The 11,639-nt window shown below is 42.8% G+C and overlaps 1 protein-coding gene across 1 annotated transcript in view; it reads left to right on the top strand.

Moving 5' to 3' along the window:
• Positions 1 to 3,838: 3,838 nt before the first annotated feature.
• The window catches only part of ROR1 (receptor tyrosine kinase like orphan receptor 1), a 169,933-nt gene continuing 162,132 nt past the window's right edge, over positions 3,839 to 11,639 (top strand). Inside the window, exon 1 of the mRNA XM_060294681.2 lies at positions 3,839 to 3,898. The gene's annotated coding sequence lies outside the window, so the exon portion shown is untranslated. The remainder of the gene's footprint in view (positions 3,899 to 11,639) is intronic.

Raw genomic sequence — 11,639 nt, 5'->3', positions numbered from 1 at the left:
CCTGGGCCTCTACGGCCCACTCAGATATAACACTGCAGGACTCAGTGTCACTGGTCATGAAGGGCATTGGGGCAGCCACTTGTCCCTCACCCTTGGCCTTTGTGACCACTGGGCTGGCCACCAGTCTCGTGAGAATGCTGGTTTGTGCCTGTGTAACCTCAGCTTGTTACTGGATGAGAATACAGGATGTGGCATGGCCAGGGGCTTCTTGGAAGAGCCTCTGCATCCTGTGAACATGGGGCTGTTCCCTGCCAACTGCTGAGACAAACCAGTGATCCTCGTGGAGAGCACAGGCTTTTATCAATGAGGAGGATTCAAGGCTTATTATTTTTTCCCCTCCCTCCAAGTGACACTCCCACTGTTCAGGCTTAAATACCAAAACCTTATGTTTGCAGAATCAGTGCCAAAAAGTCACTCATCAGTGAAACTGCAAAGATAATAGCTCCTATTGATCAACTTGGGAGAAGAATGTCTTGCCCTCCTGCGGAGGTCAGGAAAGATAAGAGCTGGAGTTTTCTCAAACATGCTGGATTTGCTTAAATTGGATAAAACCACATAAAAACACTGATGTTCTAAGAGAACTGGTGACCGATTCAGGAAAACCTCACAAAATGAAAAGATTGGCTTGGATTAGTAAGGCATGCAAAACAGGGTCTTTCTAAAAGCACAGCAAATGCGTCATTTCAAACCTAGACAGTGACATAGCTGCTAACTGGAGTATGTCCACACGGCATATGCCCGTTTGCCTTGCTAGACAGAAGGGGAGGCATGAAAGATCTTGAGTATCCACTCTATGCTGGGCACCCTTTTGGTGTGGGACCCTTTTGGTCCATAATGTGATTTAGTCCTTACCACATTCCTGTGAGATGGCTTTTATTGTCCCCATTTTACAGATGAGAAAATAGTGGTCAAAGGATGTTAAGTAACTTGGTCCTGATCACAAAATTAGTAAGTGGCAGAAATTAGTATCTTAATGTAGGTGTGTATTTCCATTAAATATTCTACTGTCTCCCAGTTGGCACATACAAATTTGCCATTACCACAATAAATTTTACACACAGAGAGGCTGCTAGTCTGGTATTAAATATCTCATCCTTTTGCCACGGTGAAGAAAATAAGAGAGGAGCTGAATCCATTAGTGGAGATCCTGCAGGGTCAAGACTGGCAGTCGCATCTCTCTAACGCTGCTGCTGACCCTGGAATCGAGGGCTCTCAAATTGAGATGTGCTCAATTTTTCTTGCTTAAAATTCAGCCTGCTTTTCGGGAGGTGAGGGGGGAACCTTATTAAACATCATTTTTGTGAGGGGCTACATTAAACTACTAACATTAAACTTTTCACATTAAATAATCAGCCTTTCTTTCAAAAAAAAGTGGCCTCAGAAGACAATATTTTTCAGGGACATTATTCATATTTTAAGATATTTTATCTATTTTATCTGTTTTTATTATCATTTTATCTGAAAGGTTGAACATGTGGTTATCTCGAGGAATAGATCTGGAGTCTGAGAACAAAATTCCTCAGAAGCATCACAATCACTTAATGAGCTTGTGAATTGAAATTATCTTTGCTGTAGCCTAAGAACCCAGTGGTAATTAGTGTCCAGGGACACATGGGGAACAATTTCAACTGTTAACAGTGCCAAGAATCCATTCATTTGTCATCAGTCTCAAATTATATTCAATCAGCAATTCAAATTCAGGCTAGAAAAACCAAGTGACATGTAGCTAACTTTCTATAAAATTAACACTGTAAAGTGAAACCTATGTTTCTGGCAATTTAGCTGTGAGCAGCAGTAAGATGAAGCTATGAAAATATTGAATGTAAATGCTGTCAAAATCTGTCTTAATCCCACCACTTCCCCACTCTTTGCTTCCTTGCCTGAATTGCCGCCGTGGCTGCCATGCTTCTATTCCCAAGCTCCCCGAAGTTCTGAGTATTGGAGTGCTTGATGAGCCTTTTTATAAGGGGAACCACAGCAATCCAAAATACTGCCGACAAGGGGCCTTTATTCAAAGAGCCAAAGTGGGTGGCAGCAGGATGGGGGTCAGCGTGGAGCTGCAGTTGGAATCACACATGGAAGGCTCCAAAACGTAGACAATTAGCACTTCCTGGTGAAATCACCTGCATGAAATACCCGTTCCGAGGACAAGTGGTTGATGACAGAAGCACTGTCTTCCACTGTGGTTTTGCGCTAAGCATTTTTCTTACCTGGGCAGATTTTCCTTTTTGGCTTCATAGTTTGGAATTCTCTGTGCTGTAAGGTCCCTGCCATACTGCCCATCTGACTTCAGTTCCCCTTAAAAGAGTCTATGCTGTTGTCGGCTCAGGATGGAGCAGGTGACGGGGGCTGTTTGGGGTGGGAAGGGTACGTGTGGCTTGTGTACTTTCTTTCCCACCTGCTTTCTTTTCCCACCTGAACAGGGGAAGCGACAAGCCAAGGAGGCCTGCACAGACCAAACAACCTTTTGTCTCTGCTGTACGTGGCAGGTTGATTGGAGACCCAGGAGACAAGCTAGAAGTGGCCTCTGCAGGGTCTCAGTGGGTAAACATCCTGTCCTCGGCAAAGCTCACTGCTGACGGGTTGTGGCTTCTATGGCCACGTGGCAGATGGTCCCCATCAGTAAATAAGGAAATGTAGAGAGTGTGCTTATCTAGGTGAAAAGGTGAAGCCAGAGAGAGGTAAGGTGAAAAACAAGTCAGGTTTCACAGACTTGAGGACTGGGCAGCATGGGCTGCCAGGAGGTATGTGCCTGGTGGAGTCAAGCGGACCTGGATGTGAATACAGTTCTTCCACTTACTAAAGTTTATCTTGCATTCTGACACAGATCCATTTTCAGTGACTACCTAGAGTACTGTGTTGAAAAGGCTGTAAGGCAGACCCCAGGTTTAATAAGCAAAAAGGGCCATAATTGACTAATGATGTCTGAAGGAAGGGGAAGTGATGGCATGGGTGCCACAGATCTAACGACCCAGGCTCTGGGCTCTCTGAGATCCTGCCTAGCACTAAAGTTCTGTAATGCAGTGAGTGTGTGTGTGCGCGCGTGTGTGTGTGTGTGCGCGTGTGTGTATGTGTGTAACCTAACAATTGGTTAGTGCAGTCCTATTAGAATGTGCTAGTAGGATGGTGTCATGGGTTAAATTTTCAAAAACAAAGACATCATTTGTATATTACAGTATATCACTGAAGAGTTTTAAAATTTTAATAGTGTATCATGTCCCTTAGACTATTGATTTGCACGTTTACTTTAATTTATAGTGGTTTTGAAAATTATCTTTGAATTTAGGTTACCATGAATGACTCTCCATATTCAAATACTTAGCTTTCATTTGTCTTGACTTAAGGTTTCAATATAGAGAAATCGATTTCTCTATTAATAGAAATGCTATCAATTCACAAACACAAATGAAGCCAGCAGCAGGAACAATGCTGTTCTCATGTTTCATGGGAAGACTATTGACTGTATTAATCTAAGACTTGTCTTCTAACAAGAAAAGGAAGAGTTTGTGTTGGATGGTATTTGGTCATTTCTGTAGGTTTGGTTTTTCATCAATGAAATATTTGTATTTTAATTTTCAAGCCTGTGCTTTAAAGAAAAACAACTTGGAATCTGGCCTCCAGTGTGTTTGTCTGGATGGCCTCTATGGTGCAGGCACCCCTGCCAGGCAAGTAGAGCAGACATTCAAGTTTACTAAGCTGTGGGACCGCGTGGTTTCTCTTGGAAGGCAGGGCCTTTGGAAATCTCCTGTGATGCTTCTAACAGCCCATACGTTACTATATTTAATATTGCCCTCGTCTTTTTCCCCTCCCTTCTTTGTCTTTTCAGAAACAGAGTTGTCAGTCACTGCTGACTTAGTGCCTACCTCATCGTGGAACATTTCAAGTGAGCTCGACAGAGGTACACAGTGGGGACACGTAGGGGTGGAGGTGGAAGAGGGGAGGCATGAAATGCCAGGTTTACTCCTGGCATGGCTGTCTTTGAAATCAACTGCTTTTTAGATCACTAGAAGGAGGCGGGGGCCAAAATAAATTCCCTGCTTACTGTGATCATTTAACATTTAATTACTTGGAATTCTATTATTTCTGGAAAGGTTTGTTGTTGTTGTTTTTTCCTCTCTCTCTCTCTCTCTCTGTCTCTCTCTCTCTCTTTCCTTTCCCTTCTTCCCCTAAAATGTTCCACATGCTAAAAATGCTTCAAGATGTGGAAAAGGGTAGCTTCTGACCTTCCTGACACTGCATCTAGTGGATCTTATTTAGAGGATTTGATTCTGCCTGAGCCAGGACTGATCAGAGCTGTTTGCTGGGTGACCTTTTACAGTGAGTATTTGATGTGCTTGCAGGGTTCAGGGCAGAGTATTTGGAATGTTTGTAATTGCCTGTGTGTACAGATGGCAGCTTCCTGTGTGCACGTGGAGGACAGGTTCCTGCTATGAGTCTGTTGTAGTATTAATTAAGTCCTGCCGTATGCTAAGCACTGGCTACTCTGTAGAGATCCTATGTCCTGGAAGATAAATCAGGACACATTCAGAATCCCTGAAATTGGCTCATCCTACCCTTCAGGCTTATTTCTCTTTAGTCCCCTTTATGCCCTTTTATGCATCTCCAGCCCTATTTTTATTTCATCTTATATGTCCTGTGCTTTTTTGCTTCTCTACTTTTGTCTTAGCTGTTCTTTCCATCTGAACTGCCCTTCCTTCCTTGCCAGTCTCCATTCTCTCCCCTCTACAGGGCAACAAATTACTTCTCCTTTAAGTGTGAGCATATAGTCTATATTAGCCACAGTCTTATCTAATCCCTCAGCAGGAAGTGGCCCTTCTGTATTTGGAACCCCCATAGTCTTTTTCTCTGTTCTTCTCTTAGCATTTTCTATGTTATATCATGGTGATTTACATATTTGTCTATCCCGCCCTTAAACCTGGAAGTTCCTTGTAGGTAGGATATCTATTTTGTTCTTTTTTTTTTTTTTCCTGTCTCTATTAAAAAATCTAGTAGAGACTCTCATTCATAGGAAATCCTCAATAAATATGTATGGAATGACAGGTGAGTCACACTGTAGTCATATAGATGGATGGGCCACATCCATATATATATATATATATATATATATATATATATATATATATATATATACAGATACCTTCAACAATCTTACTGAGTTTCTACTTTAGTTCAGGCATGATTTTAGGTTCTGGGATTATAGTGATAAAAGGAGCTCAAAAATCATTGTCAAAAATTGCCTTTTATGATCCGCTGTCTTTTGTCTGCTCGTGTATTCACTGGGAGTTAGAGTTCCTCTCAGAGGAATGAGAATGTTACTTTATAAAACAGGAATGGGACGATTTACTTTGTTGGTTATGCTCTTCAGGCATTTTAGGGTGGCGGGATGAGGTGAGATGTCTTTTCACCTTAAATCAAAGGACATTTAGGATCATTTGTTATCGTCAAATTTGATCTGGACATTCTTTTTCTAATTAAGGATTAAAACAGGGACTGCACGTTATGCCTCTGCATCTCCAGCACCAAGCACAATGCTGCGGAGGCAGTAGTTTCTCAACAAATCTTCGTGGATTTTTTTTTTAATGGAAAAGAAGAAATAAAGCATACTAAATGTTAAAGCAGTGCCTACTCTGTGCCATGCAGTGTGCCAGGGGCTTTCAAGTATGTGAACTTACTTGGCAAGCTCCTTATAGCACCAACAGAAAAAAATATATCATTGCACACTACTTGTTACTGATCAAGTTCCAATTACGGCTCTAGAAGGACATCAGTCTGAAAAGCACATCATGTGCTGAAAAGGCAGCAGAGCCACCAGTCAACTACCTAGCCTGCCAGACTTTGAATTTCTAGCAGACCAGCACTGTAATTAGCAGCTGTTGCCCTTCAAGAAAGTAGTGTCAAGTAGTAGAACCTACTGGCCAAAGGGTGGAACCTACTGGCCAAAGGGTGGAACTAAGGCAGTCCCCAAACTCCTTTTATTGTTTAGCATGGCCTTCCAGAGAGCATGGATGGCTTTCCAGGGGTTCTTGGTGTCTTCTTTCTCTAGAAGGTAATTAGTATGTGGTCTTAACTTCCCACTTAGAATGAAAGCGAAAGCTGATTGATTCATTTATTCACTCATTTTGATCAATTCTTTATTGCTTCTGACTCTGATCTGGGCACAGTCTGAAGACTCAGAATCAAAAGATGAATCAGGGACTTCCCTGGTGGCGCAGTGGTAATCCACCTGCCAATGCAGGGTACACGGGTTCAAGCCCTGGTCCGGGAAGATCCCACATGCCGCAGAGCAACTAAGCCCATAAGCTACAACTACTGAGCCCACATGCCACAACTATTGAAGCCCACGCGCCTAGAGCCCATGCTCCACAACAAGAAAAGCCACCACAATGAGAAGCCCACGCACCGCAACCAAGCGTAACCCCTGCTCGCCGCAACTAGAGAGAAAGCCCACGTGCAGCAATGAAGACCCAACGCAGCCAAGAAAACAAAACAAAAAAAGATGAGTCAGACCAGGGTCTCTGTCCTCCTTGAACTCAGAGCCAAGAGAGAAGGACTGATATCTAAAGGCATAAGAAAAACTTTCTGGTCAGATTGAGTTGTCAAGGGACATTCCTCCCAATCACAGAGAGATGCTAGTGTAAATACACAAGGGAAAAAAAAATCCATCACCAGTCTGGTATGCAGAAAGGAGAAATCTCCAGGTGCCCGAATTGAAGAACAAGCAGTGTTCAGTGGGAAGGAATGAAACAAAAGGTCCTATAAAAACATGGGAAGTATGTATGGTTCTTAGGGGCTGGAGTTTCAGAATCCTATAGGGATGAGAGCTGAGGCCATAGGAAACAAACTCCTTTCCAAGGCTGTCAATGAAGAATGACAGACCTGAGCATGAAATAAGGAAAATTCTGCCAAGGATCTGGTATGGAAGTCTATCAACCACCCTGGGCCACTGGGATCACCCACAAGAAATCAAAACCCCAACCTGTGTTCTCCATGGGTATGGGGTTGGTATACTTCTTTTATAGTGCACAAGCCACAAACCAAGAAGATAATGTAAAAACTTGGTCTGGAATTGATTAAACTATGAGATCCTGACAGGGGACAGCCTAAAGCCAAAAATCATCGTCAAAAAACGTCTCAACAGCCCAGCACGTATGGGTCTCCCACCAAAAACAAAATTTAAAAACTCAAAACCACAAAACAACAGAACTCCTGATGTTAAGTAATTTTAAATATTATAGTGTGTTCAAGAGAGGGAAAAAAAGCCACCATTAGTGAGAGTCAGACAAAACACATGGAGAAGTTCATATCTTAGGAACTAAAAGCAATAGACCAATTTGAGAGAGTAGATATGTTTAAAATGTTTCCTGGTGAAAGAGGAAATAGAAACCATAGGCCAAGTACAGGATAATATGACCAAAAAGTAGACATTTTACAAGAACTAAATAGAAATTCTATAATTGAAAAATAGAATTATAGAAATTAAAAATTCATCAAGTGGGTTAAACGGTGGCTGTACTCAGCTGAAGAGAGAAATGGCGAACTAGAAGACAGATTGAAGATAATACGGTAGTTCAGAGAATGGACCCTGGAGCCAAGGTGACTAAGTTTGAATCCTGACTCTGCTACCTGCATGCTGTGTGACTTTGGGCAAGCCACTCCACCTCTCAGTGCTTTGGTCTTCTCATTTGTAAGATGAGATAATAATACTACCTACCTCACATGGTGGTTGTGAAAATTGATCTGGCTAACAAATCTGATAAACTCATTAGTTAAGAAGTAACAGCTGTTTTTGGTTAATACAATTATTACTTTGGGCTTGGTAGTTAAAAAAAAAAATCATTGGTATTTTGGCAGGCTTGTAAGGAAAGCGTATATTAGGGTTGGAGTGAATGTTTCAGATCCTGTTAAATCAGCCCATGTCAGCAGCCACCCACTCTGGCCTCCCCCACATGGCTGTTCACCCACACCAGCACCATATTTAGTTTGGTAAACAAGGTTCTCTATGGTCTTACCCTTGCCAGGTCCTCTCACCTCACCCCTACACTCCATACTTTGTACTCTTTGTTTCAACAACCTGCCTCTCTAATTCCCTAAGTATATCCTTCTATACTTCCAGTCTCTCTGCCTTTGTTCATACAGTTCCTTTTGATTGTATTGTCCTTAACCTTATTCTTCACTTGGCTGACTCCTTTATTTAAGCATCACCTTAACCATTGCCTCACCCCCTTCTCCCCGCAGTGCTTCTAATGAGCATAGTGCTGAATAAGACCACCAGGGTTCCCGTTTTGGTGGACCTTGCATTCTGGAGGGAGAGGCAGATAATTACAAATCCTTTCATCAACCCCATTGACCATGCCATCCACAGTGCCCCGAAACATTTAATATGTGGGGTACCATATGACCCCATGTCTGTCTTGCTCAGAATCCTTACCAGACTGTATTGACATCATCGATTCTGTGCCCGTCGCTTTAAAGTCAGGTCTCTCTTATCCATTGGCTGCTCTTATTGCCCAACCAAGTGCCTGGTGTGTAGTGGAAAATGTGTTAAATGGTAGGGGTTCCAATGCCATCTGTGCCAACTAGTGTGAATTCCTGCTAGGTGTGAGGCACCTGCTGAGCATGTGAAGGCATCATTTGAATTTGCACCACCGTGGGCAGCAGAACAGATAGGCAGCTGAGGCTCATGAGGGTTAAAGGAAGGGCATAGCTGGTGAGTGGCGGTGCCAGGATTCCCACCAAGGCCTCCACACCAAGTCCAGGGATCCATGTCCAACATGGCAGTTGACTGCACTGTCTCCCCTGCCTTCATATCCCTCCTCCAGTGGGACCATTTCCCTCACATGGAGAAACAGTAAAATAAAAGTCCGTCACTTGGTATCCTTTAATGCCTTTCTCTTCACCGACCTGCTCTGTTCCACCCATCAATCCCATTCTGGCTCCCCAGCCTCACGCTGGTCCTGGTTTTCTGTTAAATGAGTCCAGTCAGTGGCATTAAACAGTTACCTGTTTATCCTTTCCAACAGGAAATGAAATTTAAAAGAGACAAGGCCACCCGGGAAGAGCCGTTGAAAGCTACTATTGACAGGGCATGGGGGTAATTTCTGAAACAAATGCTTCAGAAGCAAGAGCCTCCTAAAATAAATCGATCTACAGGGGCCCAACCTCAGCTTCCCTGTGGAGGTTTCGGGGTGGGGCATGATGAGGGCCTCTTTCCCCCTCTTCCATTTTCAGTCACATGAGGTCTCAGAGGTTCTCTATAGAAAGCCAAATGTTTCTTTTGGAGAAAGCACTGGAAATTGCACCCGTAGGTAGCAGAAAGGGAGGGAGCCTACAACTTAAAAAAATACTGAGGCCTCATTTCAACTGCAAACAGTTCTCTGTGCTGACAGGCTAGATTTGGGGGTATTTTCGTCCTGCTCTGCTTTTCTAAGAGCTGGCTTCCTCTACCAGCTCAGAGCTTTACACATGGTAGGGAAGCATGTAGCAAGGTTCTTATGAGCATAAACTCTGGAGTTACTATGACTCTGAGCTTCCTTTTGCTCACCTGTGGAGCAGAGGCCTTCTTCTCTATCACTAAGATTGTTTTCCTGGCCAACAAACACATCTGTGGGTTGCATTTGTGCTGTGCCCTAGGACAGCTGCTTGCGTGGTCGCAATAGACAGATACGTGCTGGCCTCTACCCCTTAGCTCACCATCAAGGGTTGTGACCAGGTTTTCTAGTTCAGGAGTGGTTGCTTCCTCTTGTCCCCCCTCTCTGTTACTTGATTTGTCTTTGGTACATAAAGAGGCTATTTAAATAGCATTGACTGGTCTATACCTTGGAGCTTGGGTCACAGCTAGTCCTCATGGGACAGCTGAGTCCTTTCTTTGTAGTCCTAATAGTATGTATCAGGAGCAGGGACAGTGGGTGTAGGGGTAAGAGGGGGATGGACTAGATCAGGAGACTTGGTACTTGGCAAGCTAAAGAGTAGTCCTCCTGGGACTGGTAGCTGGTTGGAGGAATTTCTGGGGGGAATTGCTGGGGGTAGTTTTGTGGTGTTTGAAACAGCCCAAGTTCAGCAGCCTTTGGCCTTTTGCAATGTCTTCTTAATATTGATAGCATCATTTTCTTTAAAGGACTGATATCATACTGCCACTATTAATCGCAAAAGCACTTGGAGCCTCTGTAACCTTATATGGAAAATGGGAGAAGTGGTATCACTCCAAAGCATAAAATAGAGTCTAAAGTCCCACCACAGTCTCTAGAACAGATAGTTGCTCATTTCAGGTAATTCTCTTACCCCCACCCCTTCTTATTCCCAAGGGGAGGGTAGTATGGTCCAGTGAATGAGCACTTGACAAAGAACCTAGATTCTAGTCCCAGCTCAAGTGCACAACCAGGTCAGTGACCTGTCATTTAAGCTCTGGGCCTCAGTGTTCTCATCTGTAAGAAGGGAGTTATCGATTCTTGTTCTGTGAGGCTTCAGTGCTGCAGGTCCGTTATGGTAGCCACCTGTAGCTGTTGAGTACTTAAAATGTGGCCAGTCCAAAGTGAGATTAGTGTGACTGTGAAACCCAAACCAGATTTCAATGGCTTATTCTATTGAAAAAGGATTTAAAATATCTTATTAGTAATTTTTATATGGATTATATGTTAAAAGATAATTTTTCATATATTGAATTAAGTGAAATATATTATTAAAATTAATTTTACTTGATCCTTTTAATGTGGCTACTAAACAATTAAAAATTACACATGTCACTTGCATTATAATTCTATTCAAAGGTATTTCTCTAATGAAACAACAGCTAGAACTTCAGGTAAATCTAACCTGTGTTTCCTACCTGCAACATGAGGCCATGTTCTCATATCTATGTGAGGTTTAACATTCTAGGAACTGCTTTTTATTGAAAGAAATTTTTTGAAAACTGATTTTTTGTGTGTGTGTGATGCTGAAAAATATATCAAGTACCTTATGTGTAAGGGATAGACATTATTGATTCTAAGCTGATCATTAACTCTCAGAGAAAGGCAATATCTCAAGTAATCTCCCTCCTTTGGAGAAAAACTTTGTAGGTTAGAAGTCCAAAGCACAGAAGGTTTATACTTCGATAATGGTTACATAAATGACAGCAATGGGACCCCAGAACAAGTCAGGAAACCCCAGCTTCGGGGCAGTATTTGGGTATATTCAAACAGGGCCCTGATGATCCAGTGTTGCCTCTATCTCTCAGACTTCACCTTGCACTATTCTTTCCTGCTGGCTATGCTCCACCAGCCACACTGGCTTCCTTTATGTTCCTCTAGCAAGCCAAGTGCTTTCCTGACCAAGGGCACTACCCAGAATCCCCTTCTCTTGCTTTTCCCCTCCTTCAGATCTTGATGTAATGGTCATCTCCTCAGAGAAGCTTTTCCTGATCATCCAAAGTTAGTTTCCTTTTCCTTTATAGTGATTTTAAAAAGAAAGAAAAAAATCTGGTCTAGGCCTGGAAGCAGTGAGAAAAATCCCTTCTTGATAAGAAAGTGGGGAAGCTTCTTGCCAGCTCTGCTGTGTCCACTTTATCCCTCACTAACTCACAACAAGTTTTCAGTCCCTTTGCCTGGAACCCAGCGTGGAAGCACGTGACATGGAAATCATTTTCTCTTCAACCAAGCTGCTCT

This window comes from Globicephala melas, chromosome 1, assembly GCF_963455315.2.
Source record: "Globicephala melas chromosome 1, mGloMel1.2, whole genome shotgun sequence".
Classification (NCBI taxonomy): Eukaryota; Metazoa; Chordata; class Mammalia; order Artiodactyla; family Delphinidae; genus Globicephala; species Globicephala melas.
Note: the sequence above shows the minus strand (reverse complement) of the source record. Positions and strands in the feature narration are given on the sequence as shown.